Source organism: Ambystoma mexicanum, chromosome 14, assembly GCF_040938575.1.
Source record: "Ambystoma mexicanum isolate Mex_15411 chromosome 14, UKY_AmexF1_1, whole genome shotgun sequence".
NCBI classification, from domain to species: Eukaryota; Metazoa; Chordata; class Amphibia; order Caudata; family Ambystomatidae; genus Ambystoma; species Ambystoma mexicanum.
The window spans coordinates 17,548,729-17,570,886 of NC_090940.1; the positions used below are offsets into that span (position 1 = coordinate 17,548,729).

Consider the following 22,158-nt stretch of genomic DNA (forward strand, 5'->3'; position numbering starts at 1 on the left):
AATGCCCTTCATTCCACCATCACAATCAGTCAACACCGTCATCATCAATACCCTTCATTCCACCATCACAATCAGTCAACACGGTCATCATCAATGCCCTTCATTCCACCATCAAAATCAGTCAACAACGTCATCATCAATACCCTTCATTCCACCATCACAATCAGTCAACACCGCCATTATCAATGCCCTTCATTCCACCATCACAATCAATCAACACCTCCATAATCAATACCCTTCGTTCCACCATCACAATCAATCAACACCGCCATCATCAATACCCTTCATTCCACCATCACAATCAATCAACACTGCCATCATCGATACCCTTCATTCCACCATCACAATCAATCAACACCTCCATCATCAATACCCTTCATTCCACCATCACAATTAGTCAACACTGTCATCATTAATACCCTTCATTTCACCATCACAATCAGGCAACACCGCTATCATCAATACCCTTCATTCCACCATCACAATCAATCAACACCGCTATCATCAATACCCTTCCTTCCACCATCACAACCAGTCAACACCTCCATCATCAATACCCTTCATTCCACCATCACAATCAGTCAACACTGTCATCATCAATGCCCTTCATTCCACCATCACAATCAGTCAACACCACTATCATCAATACCCTTCATTCCACCATCACAATTAGTCAACACTGTCATCATTAATACCCTTCATTTCACCATCACAATCAGGCAACACCGCTATCATCAATACCCTTCATTCCACCATCACAATCAATCAACACCGCCATCATCAATACCCTTCCTTCCACCATCACAACCAGTCAACACCTCCATCATCAATACCCTTCATTCCACCATCACAATCAGTCAACACCACTATCATCAATACCCTTCATTCCACCATCACAATTAGTCAACACTGTCATCATCAATGACCTTCATTCCACCATCACAATCAGTCAACACCACCATTATCAATACCCTTCATTCCAGCATCACAATCAATCAACACCGCCATCATCAATACCCTTCCTTCCACCATCACAACCAGTCAACACCTCCATCATCAATACCCTTCATTCCACCATCACAATCAGTCAACACCGCCATCATCAATACACTTCATTCCACCATCACAATCAGTCAACACCGCCATCATCAATACCCTTCACTACACCATCACAATTAGTCAACACCGCCATCATCAATACCCTTCATTCCACCATCACAATCAATCAACTCCGCCATAATCAATACCCTTCATTCCACTATCACAATCAGTCAACATCCCCATCATCAATACCCTTCATTCCACCATCACAATTAGTCAACACTGCCATCATCAATACCCTTCATTCCACCATCACAACCAATCAACACTGCCATCATCAATACCCTTCATTCCACCATCACAATCAATCAACACTGCCATCATCAATACCCTTCATTCCACCATCAAAATCAGTCAACCCTTCCATCATCAATACCCTTCAATCCACCATCACAATCAGTAAATACCGCCTTTATCAGTACCCTTCATTCCTCCAACACAATCAGTCAATAACGACATTATCAGTACCATTCATTCCACTATCACAATCAATCAACACCGCCATCATCAATACCCTTCATTCCACCATCAAAATCAGTCAACCATTCCATCATCAATACCCTTCTATCCACCATCACAATTAGTAAATACTGCCATTATCAGTACCATTCATTCCACTATCACAATCAGTGAAAACTGCCATCATCAATACCCTTCATTCCACCATCACAATCAATCAACACTGCCATCATCAATACCCTTCATTCCACCATCAAAATCAGTCAACCCCTCCATCATCAACACCCTTCATTCCACCATCAAAATCAGTCAACACCGTCATCATCAATACCGTTCATTCCACCATCACAATTAGTCAACACTGCCATCATCGATACCCTTCATTCCACCATCACAATCAATCAACACTGCCATCATCAATACCGTTAATTCCACCATCACAATCAGTCAACACCACTATCATCAATACCCTTCATTCCACCATCACAATCAGTCAATACCGCCATCATCAGTACACTTCATTCCACTATCACAATCAGTCAACACTGCCATCATCAGTACCATTTATTCCACTATCACAATCAGTGAAAACCGCCATCATCAATACCTTTCATTCCACCATCACAATCAATCAACACCACTATCATCAAAACCTTTCATTCCACCATCACAATCAGTCAACACCGCTATTATCAATACCCTTCATTCCACCATCACAATCAACCAACACCACCATCATCAATACCCTTCATTCCTCCATCACAATCAATCAACACCACTATCATCAATACCCTTCATTCCACCATCAAAATCAATCAACACCACTATCATCAAAACCCTTCATTCCACCATCACAATCAGTCAAGACCGCCATTATTAATACCCTTCATTCCACCATCACAATCAGTCAAGACCGCCATTATTAATACCCTTCATTCCTCCATCACAATCAGTTAATACCGCCTTTATCAATACCCTTCATTCCACCATCACAAATAAATCAACACCACATCACAATCAAACAGTTTGCAGCTGCTAACTACCGCACACCCCCCCACTTCCTGTTACTGCTCTTGCACGACCCGAATGACACAAGGCCTAGTAGGACCGTTTTTGTTTTTTTCATCTCTGCCCCCCCACCCCCTCTTGTCTTGTGCCTTGAAACACCATTTGCTGTGTAGACGCATTATAAATATTAAATAAATAACATGTTCTGCGAAAGTACATCCAATAGGATAACACCTCCACGTTACAATGATGCAGCGAGAATGCAATGTAGGGGCTGACAAATACCTCATCCATAAAATCCAAACCCTGCAAAATAATGCCTTAAGAGCCGCTCTCGGTATTTCCAAGAGAGAACCTATCTCACATCTAAGGAGACAGAGCAAATGGCTCAACACCAAAGATAAAATCATGCTCAAAACCTTATCTCTAACGCACAAATGCCTCCATCACGCAGTCCCTACATACCTTTCTGAGAGAATTAACAGACATTCCTCGACTCGCCTCACTAGGACCATCAACTCAGCACGCCTAGTAGTACCTAGGTTCAAGCTCAAAAAGGCGGGGGGGCAGCTTCCCGGTCATGGAGCCCAGACATGGAATGCCCTACCCACTCCTCTGAGAGCAGACCGACCTTTCTATATATTCAGGCACAACATTATAAACTGGCTCACCACCAACAACGCCCCTGGCCAGCCCTAGCCCTCTATATATTAGAAGGTACTGGAATCTTGACTGCTCTGATCAGATCCCTAGGCTGCTTATGAAGTGTCTCGCTCTCTGTATATGGATACTTATTCTTGCATACGTGTTTATCATACTCCATCTGTAACCTTTGCACCATTACTGTCACCTGCACTGGATGTAATGTAACTAAGTCGAAAGTATTATGGGCTGGGTGAGCTTCCAGTTTTCGATGCGCCGAAAAAATAAAGAGATGAGAACATCTTGATGTGTTTTTTTGGTGATTCTTTTTAATTGAACGTATTGAAATTATAGCCTGTATGGATGATATGTGTTTCGGCAGGTTTACATTGCCTTTTTCATATCCAGGCTAGACATACATGTGACATGAATGGAAAAAGAACAACATTAAAAGAAACAAATGAACCACAAATCATACTAGGTCTCTCTTAAAAGACCATTAAGAAAAATCATTAAACATTCCATCATTGGTACAAATAAAGTGCTCTTAATGCTGGACACGAGTGCAAATTGGACTGATAGCCTGTAATGGCTTAATTCATGCTAGAGATTCAGTCAAAAGGAAGTGCGGAAAAGTTTGGGAGGGGAAGTGGAGAGAGTGGTTTGTGCAGAAAGAAAGGTAGTAGGTATGAGTGGTGTGATTAGATATGACCAAAAACAAAGAGCAGATTGAACATGTTGACAATTGCAGCATGAAACAGAATCTTACCCTTATTTGCTTTGTTAAATATCCCCGTAATGCGAGGGAAACAGCACCTCATGGGTTCAAAGGACAATAAACAAGACATTAAATTCATTGGTTTACTGAAAATTCTGAGGAACAAAAGAGGTAGCAATCAAGAACTATAACTGAGAAGAGCAGAAGCCAGACTAATTTGGCGCTATCGATCTGTAGAACACGGACTGAACTCAGACAATGAGACGACCCATTTCCTGTAACACAGTTTTTGCTTCGTCACATTGTGTCTCTTCATGTTGAACCAGTATTATGATTTGTATCCTGTATCATCAATGTGTGCTGCTTCCCATATATTGTGAACATGTGTGCACATACATTTCTCCTTTTAACTCCTGGCACTAAATAGAATGTCTATTGTCTATGTGAGCAGCATGTACTCTGCTATTTTCATAAAAACCCATGGTTTTGGAGATTGTTTCTATACATTGTGCACACATATGCACACACTTTTATTTTAAATACCTGGCGTAAATAAGCCACGCCTACTGTCTATGGAATAGCTTTGACTCTGCTATTCTCATAAAAACTCATGGTTTTGGCTCATTCGCTCTCTTTTGTTAAATATCCCCATAATGCGGGGGAAACAGTACCTCATGGGTTCAATCCCACCTGCGTAGAAGATCTGGAAGAACCCATTAGTTCCCAAAAATGGACTCCGAAATGCCGTGGTGAACTGGTTGAAAAGATGCTGTCCTCTATTGAAAGATGGGGTCTATTTACATCTGTGATCTGTGTCTTGAAAAAAATGTGCCCTAGGGGCTCTCTAGGCAGCCCAGTTAGTCTTGGCAAACTTAGTTGTTTGAGTGAAAAATGCTACTAGAAACGTATGGCCACACGTACTAGAGACAGTATTCCATTGTGTAACGTTACGGTAATTATTAATTTATTAGAATCTCCCCCAATGCAGTTGGGAGCAAAACATAGGCAGTTGAGGGAGGCTATTAATAGTAATTAGTCAGATGAAACATTCCATGCGCATGCGACACTAAGGAGCAATTGAAAAATAAAATTGGAGATTCACGTGTGCAACGTTGTTAAAGGACCCCCCCTGGTGTGGGTGGGCAGAGAGCGAGGTCTTACCTCATAGTGTGCAGGGTGGTCCGCGTTCCCTGCGCGGACTCTATGTTTCATTATAAAGTCCCACCTTTGTTTTAGTCTTGGGGGCCATGTTTTGGGAAATGTGCTGCGTCTGGCCTTAGTATTAGATGGGAAAATTGCCCATTCTAAGATGTACGATGGTACGAGGTTATAAAAAAATCACGGACGTTAGTCCCGATCCGAAAAGTACGTTACTATCATCCAGCACAAGAATCATTTCGAAAAGTGATCATTTCTAGTGGGGTCCACAAGAATTCTGTCCAGCTAAGTGCCGTTCTCCAGCTGTTGGTACCAACCACCACGTGTGATCCATTCTGGTTAGTGCAGTTGGAATAGAACATTAGCACAAGGGAAGAAGAGAGCGAGTGAGCCAAAAACATGAGTTTTTATGAGAATAGCAGAGTCAAAGCTATTCCATAGACAGTAGGCGTGGCTTTATTAGCGCCAGGTATTTAAAATAAAAGTGTGTGCATATGTGTGCACAATGTATAGAAACAAACTCCAAAACCATGGGTTTTTATGAAAATAGCAGAGTACATGCTGCTCACATAGACAATAGACATTCTATTTAGTGCCAGGAGTTAAAAGGAGAAATGTATGTGCACACATGTTCACAATATATGGGAAGCAGCACACATTGATGATACAGGATACAAATCATAATACTGGTTCAACATGAAGAGACACAATGTGACGAAGCAAAAACTGTGTTACAGGAAATGTGTCGTCTCATTGTCTGAGTTCAGTCCGTGTTCTACAGATCGATAGCGCCAAATTAGTCTGGCTTCTGCTCTTCTCAGTTATAGTTCTTGATTGCTACCTCTTTTGTTCCTCAGAATTTTCAGTAAACCAATGAATTTAATGTCTTGTTTATTGTCCTTTGAACCCATGAGGTGCTGTTTCCCTCGCATTACGGGGATATTTAACAAAGCAAATAAGGGTAAGATTCTGTTTCATGCTGCAATTGTCAACATGTTCGATCTGCTCTTTGTTTTTGGTCATATCTAATCACACCACTCACACCACTACCTTTCTTTCTGCACAAACCACTCTCTCCACTTCCCCTCCCAAACTTTTCCGCACTTCCTTTTGACTGAATCTCTAGCATGAATTAAGCCATTACAGGCTATCAGTCCAATTTGCACTCGTGTCCAGCATTAAGAGCACTTTATTTGTACCAATGATGGAATGTTTAATGATTTTTCTTAATGGTCTTTTAAGAGAGACCTAGTATGATTTTTGGTTCATTTGTTTCTTTTAATGTTGTTCTTTTTCCATTCATGTCACATGTATGTCTAGCCTGGATTTGAAAAAGGCAATGTAAACCTGCCGAAACACGTATCATCCATACAGGCTATAATTTCAATACGTTCAATTAAAAAGAATCACCAAAAAAACACATCAAGTTTTTCTCATCTCTTTATTTTTTCGCCGCATCGAAAACTGGAAGCTCACCCAGCCCATAATACTTTAAACAAACAGAGTTGAGGGTCTCTATGTCTCCCTTGTAGCTTACTCAGATGCGACGTTGGATCTCAACATTCTCATATTAACATTTAAAAATATTCAAAATATACCAACCTAAGCTTCATCAGGTGGCGAGGTACTAACACAGGTGTAAACCTTAAAGCCCCTCACCAGCCACTCAGAAGTGGAAAGTATCCTGCAACGTATCCTGTAAAGGCCCCGGAACACCCTCGGGTCGGGTGCCAAGGGGTGGGACCCAACCTCACGGGTGATTTGCACGGGGGGCATGTCAGCGTCTGAAGTGCATAGGGGCTCCGTCTCCAAAAAGGCTTCCAGGACTGCGTGCTAAGGAGTATAGAGCCGTCACTTAAGAGCAGACCGTGCCACGCCCTCCCCTCCTGACCCACATGCCGGGCAGATGCGGAAAGCAGGCACCTGGAAAGTGTTCAACCTGTGCCCCCAGAAGGGGGTGCGGGCAAACCTTGCTTGGGGGGCATCAAGGTGTTCTTCGAAGCCGTGTTCCAGTTCACACAATAGACACCAGGGTCCCAGCCTCGCGTTACGGCACACATTCACCGACGTCCTTCTCCACCACAACGTTGCCGCTCAAAGAGGTTTATTTTCTGTCTCTGTACCCCGTGAACCCCCTCCCCAAATGTATTCACCTAGACAACTGGTGGAATAGCGAGCGTAACTAACCTAACTAATCTTATGGGCCAAGGTCAACAACAGAGTACAACCAAAAAAAGGATGAGTGGAAGGTTTTGAATGAGTCTGAACCACTGGCATTGCCCTGGGCACCCTTGCATACCACCGTGTTTTAGCCCCGCTGCGCCATCAGGTGCACCATGGCAAGCCCCAGTCTGCAGGATGGGTAGGCAGCAGGCCAGTGGGTCCTCTAATCCACAGCCAGGCCCCCCTCTCCTCCTTTCATCCTGTTCTGCACCAGTGCAACTCGGTGCCTCTCCATTGGCGTGCAGCTAGGAAATAGCCAGGCCGCTGTTTCTGCATGACTCCTCCTTTCATCCTGTTCCTCACTTGTGTAATTATGAACCCCGCCCCCCCCCACTCCCCCCGTACTTTGGGTTTAGTGCTGTCATGGCATTGTGTTTTGAGCTCCACATTTCAACATTCTTAGCTGCACACGCGTTCACCCTATAGCCGGTCCCTGCAGTGAAGACGCGTTGATGGGCGCCATGAACTCACAGAGCGCTTTCTTGATTAACGGCCAGAAGAGAAAAACACATCATTCAAGCGCTAATCGTCGTAGCGCCTACATGCAAGAGTTGCCTGGTTATTTTTCCAGCACGCCATTACGGCGGGAGTCCTGCTGCTAGTTCTTTACGCCTTTATTCGATGTGCTTTCAAGAATTGGTATAAATTGCGGACATCCTGTCCCCGCAGCTGGGGTGACAGTGAGGAGAAAAGCGGCGCCCTTACACGAGCCGGCGCTAGGGTCGTGAGGGCAAGCAGCGGCCATTAAGCGGGCGTTCCCACTCGCACGCGGTAATTAGCGCTCTGCCACGCTCGCGTTGGCGCTGTGCATGTCTGTTGGCGTTTTGGCATCGCTGTCGTGATAAATACCGTCAGGAGGAATTATGGCAGGTGGCAAAGCACGCATTGTCATTAATTACCGCCAAATGAATGATGTCCGCGTAATACATGCTGCTGTCGCTAACTACCGCCTCCTATAAAATACATGAATGTAGTCATGTCAGCAGCAGGCATGCACCCCCCCGCCTGAACCCCCGCGCTGCATTGGGATCAGTGGCCCACCATCAAATAAGTACGCATCCCTGCCCCCCCCCCAAACACACACACTCACTCATTCTACGCCGCAAACCGCGGGGTGGGCCCAAATTACTACTGATTCAAGTGTGTGTGTGCGGAGGGGATTTTTCTCTGTAAAGGGGCGGGGGGTTTGGGGGGTGGGGTAGGGTGCCAACGGCGGTGGAGTGGATTTTTCTTCCCCGTGCAATTTTGCCTTTTTTTCCCCCCTAAGGTAATTAGGGGTTACTGCCAACTTTTGTTGAGTTATTGTGTAGCCTTGGCAGACGGGCGGCGCTTTTCTTCAGAGGGGAGTTTTCAAAGCGCTGTAGTAACCCGAAGGGCTGTCTTTCCGGGGGTGATTAGCGCCTGTCATTCCACCTGGCAATCTAGGCGTGCGCCCATTTTCGCGGGGTCCCTGCAGAGTTCAGTCAAATTACTCAATTCGACCCTTTAATTTTGGCCTGCATTTTTTTCTCATAATTCGCCGCTTTCCGCGAATTTCGTTGTTTACTCACAATGTCAGGTTTTCCCCCAAAGACCAGATGCCGGACATTTCAAGTAACTAAGGGGCATCGCCCCAATGGGTCAACATTTCAGGAACACATCACGAACACATCTGAAATGTTGGCCAAGAAAATACAAAAAATGGCCAGTTTCGCTCATCAGGAGAAATTGAAGCAGCGAACTTTAGCCCGATTCATGGAATTATTTGCGTGAAAACGCAGATTTGCGCGCCTTTCTGGCTGTAAATCCCTATACTTCAAACAGGGATTTTCGGGTAGAAAGGCGCGCAAATCTGCGTTTTTCACGCAAATAGTTCCATGCATCGGAAATCCCCAATTCCTCCCAGGCCGAATTTCGGCCACTTGCCACAAGCCATGCCAACACTAACTGTACACACTCTTGTCTATGACACACATTGTTTCCAATGTTACCAATGTCTGTACTAGCGCCGTGATACCTACGGGTCTGGGCGCTGTAAACAAATGGGATAAATAAATAAACGGTGCTATCGCTACTGAAGAAACACAGTGACTGACAGAAACATCAGCTTAGACGCCCACCAATACTCTCAGTCTCGCCCCCTCCCCCCCCCCACAGCATGCAGCGTTGTGCCCCTCCCCATTCCAGTCACCCACCAGTCACCTCTTAAGGGACATGCCCGGGACGTCACCACACCTCACATGAAACCCTACACACACAGCTGTACCTGCAGCAATCCCACCTTAAACGTGTCTAAATGCGGAGGTGTAACGGTGATAGCTGAGGGTCGGGTGGCCGCTCAAGCCAGTGCCTGCAGGATAGCTCAGCGGGATGTGGCGCTAGAGGGCTCCCAATGGCAGGCGTGCCCGAAAGTGAAGGGGCAGCGGCAGACGTCCCAAAGACTCGAGGGATGCGGCGCCCATTGCCTCCTGACCTTCGCTCCGAGGCCCAGCTGCACCGCAACATTCCTTGCCAGTCAGGATGGGGTCACTCCAGCCTGGCCCACGGGTACAATATTTCGGGGTGCGGCGGGAGGGGGCGCGGTAGTAAGAGGAGGACAGTAGCTTGGGCGCCAGAGCAAAATCTACACTGCAGCCTTTAGGTGCTAGGAAGAGGATAGCCCGTCCCGTGAATGGGATGGTCCTGTGGTGGAATGACTCTGGTCCGGTTTAGTCTATGCAGCGAACGGGAGGGTCCTGTGGTGGAATGACTCTGGACTCGGTTAGTCTATGCAGCGAACGGGAGGGTCCTGTGGTTGTGTTATACTTTATTCCACATCGGGTGGGAGGATAGGTCAGGGGTAACGCGGGACACAGGCCCGAATCCCGGTTCCCGCTTAGAGACTGGCCTCCCGTATTAAGCGCTACGTAGAAGAGTCATTCATGCGTGCCATGTCCCCGTGACGCTATGCACGGGACCGGCCTGCGGCAGTCTGGCCCTGTAGTGGCCTGGCCTCGGTTAGTCTATGCAGCGAACAGGAGGGTCCTGTGGTGGATTACGCTGGCCTCCGTTAGTCTATGCAGGGAACGGGAGGGTCCTGTGGTGGATAACGCTGGCCTCCGTAAGTCTATGCAGGGAACGGGAGGGTCCTGTGGTGGAATGACGCTGGCCTCGGTTAGTCTATGCAGGGAACGGGAGGGTCCTGTGGTGGAATTACTCTGGCCTCGGTTAGTCTATGCCGTGAACGGGAGGGTCCTGTGGTGGAATGACTCTGGCCCCGGTTAGTGTGTGCCGTGATTGGGATGGCCCTGACATAGCGAAGCCAACACAGTGAATAGGATGGCCCCACGGTGAAACCTGGAAACGGTTCTCAGTGCGGACTGCCTGGGTGTCCAAAGTAATTGCCACTCCTAGTGATTGCGGTGCATGGGTCGGAGATAGGCCCATGCAGCCTGGGGGGTGTCACTGCCACCCTGGCTCGGTGCCCCTCTGTACCCCCCAAGCTTGGTGTGTAATGGGCCGCACATGTGCCAGACTCCGGGGGCAATCCCCACACAGCGGAGTCTCACTCCTCATCTTGTGGGAGAAAAGGAGGACCCGCTCTTTTCCTTAATTACCGGGAGGGGCTCGGCGCCTCTTCTCCTCTCGCGACCTCAGTAGTCGCCCCCCCCCTCGCCCCCAGCGTCCGTCACTTCCTTCTTAGCGGCCCTTCTTCTTCATCTCACTGTTGCTGCGTCATTCCCTGGTCCATCCTCTCTTAGCTTCTCTTTAATGTCATTCTTTCTCGGACTTTTTCCCCTCAGCCGTTTCCTGGTCATTGTTTCTTTTCCCCTTTCTCTTAACTGGGTTCCCTTCCCGCCACTCATTTTCCACTTTCCCTCCTGCTTACACTCCTCGTCTTCCCGCCATTAATTTCTCACTTTCCCTGCTGCTTACACTCCTCGTCTTCCCGCCATTAATTTCTCACTTTCCCTGCTGCTTACACTCCTCGTCTTCCCGCCATTAATTTCTCACTTTCCCTGCTGCTTACACTCCTCGTCTTCCCGCCATTAATTTCTCACTTTCCCTGCTGCTTACACTCCTCGTCTTCCCGCCATTAATTTCTCACTTTCCCTCCTGCTTACACTCCTCGTCTTCCCGCCATTAATTTCTCACTTTCCCTCCTGCTTACACTCCTCGTCTTCCCGCCATTAATTTCTCACTTTCCCTGCTGCTTACACTCCTCGTCTTCCCGCCATTAATTTCTCACTTTCCCTCCTGCTTACACTCCTCGTCTTCCCGCCATTAATTTCTCACTTTCCCTCCTGCTTACACTCCTTCTCTTAGGTTTTTTCGTGATTTTGTTCATGCTTCAATTTGATTTTTCTCTTTCTTTCTGACATTTTCTTATTTCTTTCGTACATTTCTTGTTTTCTTTTTTAAATATCACGGGTTTCGTCTCACGGGTTTCTCTTTCTTTCATTTCTTTTTATCTCACTTTCACCTTCTTTCGCTCTCCCCTCCCTGTGTCTGTTTCTTTATTTCTTTTTGTTTCATACACTTTTTTCTCCTTCCTCGTCCTTCCTTCCTTCCTTCCTTCCTCCCTCCCTCCCTCCCCCCCTTCCTTCCTTCCTTCCTTCCTTCCTTCCTTCCTTCCTTCCTTCCTTCCTTCCTTCCTTCCTTCCTTCCTTCCTTCCTTCCTTCCTTCCTTCCTTCCTTCCTTCCTTCCTTCCTTCCTTCCTTCCTTCCTTCCTTCCTTCCTTCCTTCCTTCCTTCCTTCCTTCCTTCCTTCCTTCCTTCCTTCCTTCCTTCCTTCCTTCCTCCCTCCCTCCCTCCCTCCCTTCCTTCCCTCCTTTCTTTCTTTCCCTTGTTTGTTTTTATTTAGTTACACGTTCATTCTCTTTTCTATTGTACGTTTCTTCGGCCTCACCTTTCTTTATATGGACGCACGTTCTTTTTTCCCTTTCTTTTCCTTTCATTCCCTCTCTCCCAGTCTCTTTTTTCTTTTCTATACTTCTCTTTTTCTGCCTCGCCTTTTTTCAATAACTCCCTTTCCCTTTTCGTTCTCTCTTTTTCGGTACAGGGTCTCCCCTTTTTCGGTCTTTCTTTTTCTTCTTTCTCCTCTCCCTCTGTTGCTTTATTTTGTTCTCTTCTTTTCTTACGTGCATTTCATCACCCCCCCCCCATAGAACCCCCCCCTCTTCTCCTCTCCCCCACCCCCCGCACCCCCTCCCCGGGCCTATGGCAGGCAGAGGCGCTCTGTGCTCGCAGCTCTCAGGCCTGGGAGGGAGCCCACTCCGCAGACAGCCCTTCGACGGCCCCCTCCCACGCGCCCCCCCCCTGCCCCCCCACAGTGTGGAGTTAATAAAGGCGGAAATGGTGGAGGCACCTCGGAACACTCTCAATTTGTAATTCAATTTCCAGTGCACGGTCCACGCATTCTGAGCATGACAAGGGCCTGGGGGCAGGAACCTGAGCTCCTGTGGGAGGGAGGGCCTGGGGGGGGGCTCCGGCGACGAGAGGGGGCTGTCTTCCCAGAGCCGGGGAGATGCTCCTCGCAGTCCCGGAGCGGAGGGAGATGTTTGCCGGGTCCAGGCTGGGAACACCGGCTGCACGGGGCAGCAGCCGTCCCTTGAACCAAACGTGACCCCCCTCTGGCCCCAAGGACCTTAGTCCCCCCTCGCAGCCCCCGCCCCCTCTTCCAAGTGTCATTGCTGCTCTCCGAGGGCCGAATCACTCCCGATCGCACCATGGGGGCGAATTATCATGCATCGACGTGTGCAAGGACCGGCCAGTGCAAAGAGCGCATTTGCAGCAGTGCAGAGGCACTATTCTGCACTAGTGCACCAGTGCACCGTTCCAGAGGTAGTAGTCTGCACCAGTGCACAAGGCTAGAGGTACTTTCTGCACTAGAGCACCAGTCCAGAGGTACTATTCTGCACTAGTGCACCAGTCCAAATGTAGTATTCGGAACTGGTGCACCAGTCCAGAGGTACTATTCTGCACTAGTGCACCAGTCCAGAGGTACTATTCGGAACTAGTGCACCAGTCCAGAGGTACTTTTCTGCACTAGTGCACCAGTCCAAAGGTAGTATTCGGAACTGGTGCACCAGTCCAGAGGTACTATTCTGCACTAGTGCACCAGTCGAGAGGTACTATTCGGAACTAGTGCACCAGTCCAGAGGTACTATTCTGCACTAGTGCACCAGTCCAGAGGTACTATTCGGAACTAGTGCACCAGTCTAGAGGTAGTTTTCTGCACAAGTGCAGCACCAGTCTAACGCTAGCATTGTTCACCAGTGTGCATTGCTCGGCAGTGTTGAAAGAAGTCGTTCAGGCTTTGCATTTACATGTGCCCTGAAGCCTTGCTGAGTAAATGAGCGCTAGAACAGTTAATAACGGCACACACACGCGCACTCATACAGCAGTTGCCTGCACTCTGGTTATGGGTGACCACGTAGTGCCCAGGTTGATTAACCTAACTCCTGCATGCGGCCGTTAATATAGCTTTATAGACCTGCAGCGAGGGCCGTTCCGGGCGTTATGGGCTCTGAAGACCGTGTTAACGAGGTATGAGGGACCATAACGCCCGGTATGGCCCTCGCTGCAGGTCTATAAAGCTATTAGAAAACCCTCACTGTTTAATTAAAGTTGAATAAATGAGACATGTTTAATTGAAGTACAAAAAATTGCAAAATGGTTAATAAATCTTGCAGACATTTTTTGTATTTCAATCCTTTTTTATAGGATGGTGGGAGGAGTGTGCGACCCAAGTGTAATCAGGTGTGTGTATGCCTGCCCCCTGTTCTAATAACTTCAGGTGTGCTTCCCCCTCGCCTCCACTACACAACTGTTAGCCACTAGCTACTCCACACAAATATGCAAGTTAACAAACTTGTGCAAACGCCACATGTACATACATTTAATGTACTTGGCTTTCTGTGCCCGGTCCCTTCGTTGCCATTTTCATGCAACACTGAACCTTGAGCAGCGCCTGCAACATCCCCTTTCATTTCCTCGGTGAATATAAACTTCTGCAGCTCATGTCAGACCGCAGGGAACGCCGGGAAAGCGTTTGCATTGCGGTGCTTTTATTATTTCGTGCCTTTGCGCCTCACGCTGGGAACGCGTTTCCTTTGCTCTCCTTTGTTTCTTGTTGCTATACAAGGTGTATTTCGGAACGGAAAGTTAACTCTTTGCATTCCGGAATACACATGCAGCCCGAACTACGGGCTGTAATCAATCTGCGGGCTATACCAGTGCGTATAGCCTGCAGATGGACCAATCCCCATCACAGAACACTCGCTAGGGTGTTCTAATATGCATTAAACCCATGCAAACTGCCTATGGACTCGGAGCGAGCGCGGGGCGCGGGCACGATGCACGGAAAGGACCCATTACCTAAGTACTTACCTGCTGTCATGTAAGTGAGACCTGCCCACCTACAGCAGCCAGGGGCTAACGCGGGCTGGCACGTCACTGACTCCCGACTTCCTGCCAGTAAGTCCGCAGCGACTTGCGGGCATTCCGAGAGTGAGGTCTTCTATGAGTGGAAGGGCCCTCTGCGGGTGCCCAGCCTCACTCTGCGGCGCCTCTCTGAGAGTCGCGCCAAAGTCCTAAACGCCGCCTTACATTGTAGCCGAGTGCACGTTTTACAGAATAAATGAAGACTTTTGCTTTTGACCTTCACTGGCTATATTTTAATTCATGAGTTTAAACGTGAATCTTCGGTGAGAAATGCCGAGTGATACAATCAAGTGTAACCCTTGACTGTGCAAGTCAGAAAAGCGCAGATACAGTCCCCAGACTGTCCTTATGCAGCGCTGCCGCTTGCTTCCATTGCAATTCTTTCCCTAGGCACAGGCTTTGCATTGCAATTCTTTTCCTAGGCGCAGGCTTTGCAGCGCTGCCGCTTGCTTGCATTGCAATTCTTTCCCGAGGCGCAGGCTTTGCAGCTCTGCCGCTTGCTTCCATTGCAATTCTTTCCCTTAGCGCAGGCTTTGCAGCGCTGCCGCTTGCTTGCATTGCAATTCTTTCCCTTAGCGCAGGCTTTGCAGCTCTGCCGCTTGCTTCCATTGCAATTCTTTCCCTTAGCGCTGGTTTTGCATTGCAATTCTTTCCCGAGGCGCAGGCTTTGCATCTCTGCCGCTTGCTTGCATTGCAATTCCTTCCCGAGGCGCAGGCTTTGCAGCTCTGCCGCTTGCTTCCATTGCAATTCTTTCCCTTAGCGCAGGCTTTGCAGCGCTGCCGCTTGCTTGCATTGCAATTCTTTCCCTTAGCGCAGGCTTTGCAGCTCTGCCGCTTGCTTCCATTGCAATTCTTTCCCAAGGCGCAGGCTTTGCAGCGCTGCCGCTTGCTTGCATTGCAATTCTTTCCCTTGGTGCAGGGTTTGCAGCGCTGCCGCTTGCTTGCATTGCAATTCATTTCCGAGGCGCAGGCTTTGCAGCGCTGTACGCTTGCTTGCATTGCAATTCTTTCCCTTGGCGCAGGCTTTGCAGCGCTGCCGCTTGCTTGCATTGCAATTCATTCCCGAGGTGCAGGCTTTGCAGCGCTGCCGCTTGCTTGCATTGCAATTCTTTCCCTTAGTGCAGGCTTTGCAGCGCTGCCGCTTGCTTGCATTGCAATTCTTTCCCTTGGTGCAGGGTTTGCAGCGCTGCCGCCTGCTTGCATTGCAATTCTTTCCCGAGGTGCAGACTTTGCAGCGCTGCCGCTTGCTTGCATTGCAATTCATTTCCGAGGCGCAGGCTTTGCAGCGCTGCCGCTTGCTTGCATTGCAATTCATTCCCGAGGCGCAGGCTTTGCAGCGCTGCCGCTTGCTTGCATTGCAATTCATTCCCGAGGCGCAGGCTTTGCAGCTCTGCCGCTTGCTTGCATTGCAATTCTTTCCCTTGGCGCAGGCTTTGCAGCGCTGCCGCTTGCTTCCATTGCAATTCTTTCCCTTAGCGCAGGCTTTGCAGCGCTGCCGCTTGCTTGCATTGCAATTCTTTCCCTTGGCGCAGGCTTTGCAGCGCTGCCGCTTGCTTGCATTGCAATTCATTCCCTTGGCGCAGGCTTTGCAGCGCTGCCGCTTGCTTGCATTGCAATTCATTCCCGAGGTGCAGGCTTTGCAGCGCTGCCGCTTGCTTGCATTGCAATTCTTTCCCTTAGCGCAGGCTTGGCAGCGTTGCCGCTTGCTTGCATTGGAAAGGCTCTTTACTGTCAGTGGACGTCAGGAGGGCACCGTGCCACCGTAGCAATCCAAAGCAAGGCCTCAGAAATCCGCACTTTACTCACTGAGGTATCTGCCCTGATAGACAGCCGCCGCCTCTCAGAGGACACGCCAGCTGTGCACGTGGTACACAGCACACACATGCACACACTATTAATTAAGTGAGCGATTACAGCCACTAACCCATCAGCATCTGGACGACCTCCAGTGTTACCCAAACCGGAGGTCAAGCCCCTGAGTGCAAATCGACTCCGAAAGAAGCTCGCGGACGAGCCCACCCCCGGCCCCGCGCAGAAGCTACTGTTCCATGGACCTTCCGAAGAAACGGAGAAATAGAAACAATTCACAACAGCGCCAGGAAGCAGCGCAAACACCAACCAACTGCTCCTTCTGCGCGCCTGGGGGCAAGCATCCCCCCCCCCATAACAGCGGCACCCTATACTTCCGATCAGAACTATCGGCCATCAGAAGGCGAGGCAGCCAATCACACGCATCCACTATTGCAACAGGCAAAGAAAACACCCCACACATCCGATCGCAAATACCAACTAAAAAACACCCCACACATCCGATCGCAAATACCAACTAAAAAACACCCCACACATCCGATCGCAAATACCAACTAAAAAACATCCCACACATCCGATCGCAAATACCAACTAAAAAACATCCCACACATCTCCGATCGCAAATACCAACTAAAAAACACCCCACACATCCGATCGCAAATACCAACTAAAAAACATCCCACACATCCGATAGCAAATACCAACTAAAAAACATCCCACACATCCGATAGCAAATACCAACTAAAAAACGTCCCACACATCCGATCAGAAATACCAACTAAAAAACATCCCACACATCCGATCAGAAATACCAACTAAAAAACATCCCACACATCCGATCGCAAATATCAACTAAAAAACATCCCACACATCCGATCAGAAATATCGACTATCCTTACGATCACAAATACCAATTAAAAAAAATCCCAGACTTACGATTGCAAATATCGACTACATTTACGATTGCAAATATCGACTACAAAAGCATCCTAGACTTACGATCGCAAATACCAACTAAAAAAACATGATATACTTACGATTGGAAATATCGACTATATTTACGAGTGCAACTATCGAGTACAAAAACATTCTAGACTTACGATCGTTCGCAAATATTGACTACAAAAACATCGTATGCTTACAATCGCAAATATCGACTATATTTACGATTGCAAACAGGCTTGGGCTGGTATATAAGGCAATAGGCCCATGGCAGAACGAACAACGCAAAATGCTGATGTGGGCCCGTTTTTTTAGCAATGTGGTACAGTTTGATGAGTTACTTCACTCTGCAGCTAACAGTTTGACCACTGTTGCTGAATAAATATTCTTTAAAATGCACAACTTGCATCCCATTTTATCAAAAATCTCCCCCATGGGTATTATTCAAGGAGCGTCACAAAAGGAACGAATCGCCGTTTTCCACCGTGGGCCACTGTTTTATTGGTGTCCGAGACAATTGTGTGGCTCAGTCCGACCCTGAATGCAAATGTACTAAGAAAACATCCCATACTTATGACCACAAATATCGACTAGACTCACACTTGCAAATATCGGCTACAAAAACATGCTATATGTACAAACGCGAATCGCAAATATCGACTGTATTTACGGTTGGAAATGTGCACTATGAAAACATCCCATACGTACGATGGCAAATATTGACTACGAAAACATGGTATACTTACAACATCGACTATACTTATAATCGCAACGAACGGCTACAAAAAACATCTTAGAACTGATTCATGGAATTTTTTGCGCCGAAAAACGGGGATTTGTGCGCCATTCTTCCCGCAAATCCCCATTTGTTAAACAGGGATTTTCGGGCAGAATAGCGCACAAATCCCCGTTTTTAGGCGCAAATAATTCCATGAATCTGTACCTACAATCACAAATACCGACTACAAAAACGCAATCGTGTCGATCGCAAATATCGACAGCAGCGTCCACACCCTCGAAGAGAGAATATCCATTCCTGGATCACGCGATATATCTCACGGCTAATATCAAAAACATATCGCGCAGTTTCATCGCAAAAGTACAGAAACATTTTACTGGGAATCGCAACCATCGCCAATACTTCCGGTCGCAACGATTCACTATAAAAGCTTCCGAGAGGCCTGCAAGTCATGCTCGAAGCTCGGCGTATAGCTCGCGGGTTCAGCGCTTGCTGCTGACAAGCTCGGCGTATAGCTCGCGGGTTCAGCGCTTGCTGCTGACATGAGGAAAGACGGCACGGCACTTCACCATGGCCAATCCTCCCAGGCTCCTTCCGAGCTCAATACATTGAGCACCATCTCTTATTAAGGCGCTTAGAAGAGTGGGGAGTGAGCTGGAAACAGTCACGCCAAGACCTGGTATTGTTGTTCATGTCCACGTTATCAGAGCACTGGCAGAAGCGTGTACTTCTGATCACACATATGAGCTGCGGGAGCAGCCTGTGTCGCAAAACTGCGCCCGCAACAGTCTCCCACACCGGACCCCAAGCGCCGACTGCGGCCACATCGTCTGGCTCTGATAGCAGAAATCATTCGCAGTGTGTCTACAGTGGACGAGGGGCGAGCCAAGGCTCAAGCTGGCAAACGGCAGTCAGCCCCCGGGGGCTGTCTCTTATTTAACTGGACTCCCAGGAAAATGCAGGCTTCTGCCGAGCGCAGACACGCGCAATTCTCTGCAGAGGTCAGACATGTGCGGCCGGTGCCACCGAGCCGTTTCCAGTTTCACTTTCCAGAAGGAACGTGTCGGCGGCTGCCTTCGGCCTTCTGCGCGCTTGGGGTTTGCGCCATTTACTCGCGAATCGACTGGACGCGCTATGATTGCGCGCCGAATCTCGGGCTTTGCGCAGATACTCTGCGCCCTTTCCGGGCCTTCTTTGTGAATCGGGCCCCCACTCTGTGTTTCACTGCTTCCGTTTTTTATTATTTATTTTGATGTATGCATTTGTACAGCGCTCTTAACCCAAGGGCGTCTAGGCGCAAAATGAAACAACGTGAAAGACACAATGCTGAGAAACGGCTGTGCTTTTGCACACAACTGACGCCCTGTGCAGTAATGGAAGGTGTACACTTCTATGCATACGGTAAGGCAGCTCAGAAGACAAATACGTGCGCTGGTAGCATTATAATTTCATATTGCAATGTATACAGATAACTGGTTATATGTCAGGAACTTCGTTTCATTAAAAAAACAAAGCCGTGTGTGTCTGTGTGTGTGTGTGTATATATATATAGTCTGCTCTCCCCGTCTACACTCCCTACTTGCACTGGTAACACTGCAGAATCGCGCAAGGCCTGCTCTTATCTATGCTACTAATTGTATTTTAGGCACTTACTCTGCCCGTGCGGACTATTATCGCCTCAGAACTTCAAGGGCTTGTTGTTTTTTTTCCCCTTGTTCCCACCCTCCTTCAGCGCTTTGAAACACTGTGTAGGCGCTATATAAATAAACAGTACAGTGCAGGTCTGCACGCCTGCACCCGTGAATCTGAATGCACAGCGCGCAGGAAGAGGTCGCACTGCACACATCTGTAACATGCTCGCCTTGTGACTGCACACGTACACACGCACACAGCGTGAATGTTTGGCCACGTGCGTGTGTGTGTGCACGCGTGCAGGCAGGGCTGGGAGGAAACATGTGTTTAACCTCCAGAAAGAGAGCAATTTGCGCCGCGGCGGAGGGGGCAGTCAGCGGGGGCGGGGGGGGGGCGGTAAGGCAGCAGAATTGCTCCAATTATGTCTCCTGTGAACTTCCTGCCTGGGAAGAGCCGCTGATTGCGCGAGCGCCCGCAGGCCTGGGGGCGTCATAGGGGTCCCACTCTGCACAGGAGGGGGCGGGGCCCCGCTGCGGGGGGTCTCGTTGCGGGCCCCTCTCTGGAAACCCCGCTGCGAGGGGTGGCACTGCTGGGCTTTCTCTGCGCGGGAAAGGCGGGAGGGGGTTCGGGGGGGAGCCCTGTGTGACTAGAGTTCATGAGGGACCCCTCTGGGGGGGGGGGGTGCGGGGGCGTCTTTCTGTGCACAGTAGAGCAGATCCGTAACCCGTGATGGGGGTCGCAACTGCGAGGCCCTCTCTGCCAGTCCCCAACGCCGGACTGTGCTGAGCAGCACCACTGTCGACCCCCCCCCCCCGTCCCCGGGGCACTGTGAACCTTTAATTAATATTAAGCGCGGCTGACCTTTCGTGTAACAACCCCACGTCACTTCCTGATTCTCCAATCGAATAGTCTATTAGCGCGCAGGGGGTGGGGGGGATGCTCTTCGGCCCCCCGCCACGGGCTAGCATTCGGGTACATCTACATTCACGCATGTGGCGGACCCCCAGAATCCACCAGTGGGGAGCCCGGGGGCCCCTGGACTCCATGGACACTCTTCGTTCTCCACACAGGGGCCACTTCCGGGTATTTACACGGCTGCGGGTTTCTTTTCGTTTTCTTCTCCTGCTGGAGTCTTAAGAAGCCTCATCGTGTGGCCAGCAGAGTCCGCCCTACCCCCGCCGTTTTCGTGCGCCCCCCTGTACCCCCAAGACACCACCGCCGTGAGGTCAAAATGTGTCTCATCCGAGCCCTGCAACACCTCCCCTTATATGGTGACCCGGGACCCTTCCACAATGCATGACTAAAGGTGTGTACTATCAATGACCAGCAAAACCCTAGTGTAAGGCCAGAAGATGAGTCCTATGGGATGACCAGCAGCACCCCCGTGTAAGGCCAGAGGATGAGTCCTATAGGATAGCCAGAAGCACACCCGGTGTAAGGCCAGAGGATGAGTCCTATAGGATAGCCAGAAGCACACCTGGTGTAAGGCAGAGGATGAGTCCTATAGGATAGTCAGAAGCACACCCGGTGTAAGGCCAGAAGATGAGTCCTTTGGGATGACCAGCAGCACCCCCTGTGTAAGGCCAGAGGATGAGTTCTATAGGATAGCCAGAAGCACACCCAGGGTAAGGCCAGAAGATGAGTTCTATAGGATAGCCAGAAGCACCCTGGTGTAAGGCCAGAAAATGAGTCCTGTAGAATGACCAGCAGCACCCCTGGTGTAAGGCTCACAATTTGGCCGCAGTGATTGCACCTCTGGGTGCGCCATCTAGTCCTTTTTTGGGGGTTGTGATATGGCTGGTGGTGACCCCCAAGCACGTGACCAGGACACCCGGTTCAAGGCCTCGTGCCAACCTCGCCAGGCACCAGTTCCCCACAATCCTCCTCCCCGCACACAGCCTGAAGCCATCACTAATCTGGAGGCCAATATACGCCTTGTGGCGGCCGGGATGTCTCCCTTCTGTAACAGTGCGATGGAAACCTTACCTTGCCATGCCCCTGCTGGCGCGCCCCTGCGCTGGCCCCGTTTGCTGTGTATGCAATTACAACTATATATATATATAATGGCTTCCTGCCTAGGGCCTAGAAGCCCGCCTTTCAGCGGGTGCTGCCCGAGAGCCAATGCAGCCTGCCCAGTGCAGCTTTATTATGCCACCCTGGCATCTGTAGGTGGAGGTCACTACTGGGGGAGTTGGCAGCGGCCTGTTTCTTGCTCTGCTGTGGCCGGTCCCTACCTGCTGCCCCCCTCCCCCCTGCTCCGAGGGCCTTGGTGTGCCTTGCCCTGCAATGCCATCCGGGGCTCCGTCTGACTCCCTGTGGTGCC

The 22,158-nt window shown here is 49.2% G+C and overlaps 1 protein-coding gene across 2 annotated transcripts in view; it reads right to left on the bottom strand.

The window, feature by feature from the left end:
- PAX9 (paired box 9) overlaps positions 1-22,158 on the bottom strand; it is a 181,723-nt gene that overhangs the window by 157,229 nt on the left and 2,336 nt on the right. The gene's annotated exons all lie outside the window — the stretch shown is intronic.